The sequence below is a fragment of the Neomonachus schauinslandi genome, chromosome 16 (genome assembly GCF_002201575.2).
Source record: "Neomonachus schauinslandi chromosome 16, ASM220157v2, whole genome shotgun sequence".
Classification (NCBI taxonomy): Eukaryota; Metazoa; Chordata; class Mammalia; order Carnivora; family Phocidae; genus Neomonachus; species Neomonachus schauinslandi.
In genome coordinates this window covers 26,275,425-26,276,456 of record NC_058418.1, presented here as the reverse complement: position 1 = coordinate 26,276,456, position 1,032 = coordinate 26,275,425, and the positions used below count along the sequence as shown (strand labels likewise).

The window sequence follows — 1,032 nt, the reverse complement described above, 5'->3', positions numbered from 1 at the left end:
ATACTTTTTTTTTTTAATCATGAAAGGATGTTGAATTTTGTCAAATGTTTCCTGCATCAGTTGAGATCATGTGAATTTTTCCTTCATCCTGTTAGTACAGAGTATCACATTGATTTATTTTCATATGTTGAACCATCCTTGCATTAAAGGAATAAATTGTGCTTGGTTATGGTGTATAATCATTTTAATGTACTGTTGAATCCTGATTGTTAGTATTTTTTGGAAGATTTTTGCAGCAGTGTTTATAAAGGACATTGATTTACAGTTTTCTTGTAGTGTCTTTGTCTGGCTTTGCTATCAGGGTAATGCTGGCTTCATAGAATGAGTTGGAAAGTGTTCCCTTCTCTTCAATTTTTTGGAAGAGTTTGAGAAAGGTCTGTTACTTCTTTAAATGGTTGGTGGAATTCACCAGTGAAGCCGTCTGGTTTTGAGTGTTCTTTATGGAGATTGTTTTTGTTTCTGTTTTCCCTCTTGCTCTCCCAAAGGTAGAGAACAGTCAACTATGGCAAAAGCAGCCACAGAAACAACACCCAGAGCTGGCTTCGTGCTTAGGAGAGAATGCTACACTCCCTCCTCATGGTTTTTGGTACTCTATACATTCAGAGAAACTTCTCTAGTAACAAACTATAGAAATGGTCCCTGAAAGTATAGTCTTTTTATGGAGTTTTTAAATTAATGACTCAGTCTTCTTACTAGTTACAGGTCTATTCAGATTTTTTATTTGTTCATGACTCAGTCTTGGTAGATAGTGTATTTCTAGGAATTTGTGCATTTCTTCTAGGTTATACAATTTATCGTGTATAATTGCTCATAGTACTCTCTCTTTTTTTTCTTTTTTAAGATTTTATTTATTTATTTGACAGAGATAGCGAGAGCAGGAACACAAGCAGGGGGAGTGGGAGAGGGAGAAGCAGGCTTCCCGCTGAGCAGGGAGCCCGATGCGGGGCTCGATCCCAGGACCCCGGGATCATGACCTGAGCCGAAGGCAGACACTTAACCACTGAGCCACCCAGGCACCCCTCTCTCTCTTTT

The 1,032-nt window shown here is 38.6% G+C and overlaps 1 pseudogene; it reads right to left on the bottom strand.

Annotated features, from left to right (window-relative positions):
• Positions 1–457: 457 nt before the first annotated feature.
• Positions 458–655, bottom strand: LOC123323326 (annotated as a pseudogene).
• Between the last annotated feature and the right edge of the window lie 377 nt (positions 656–1,032).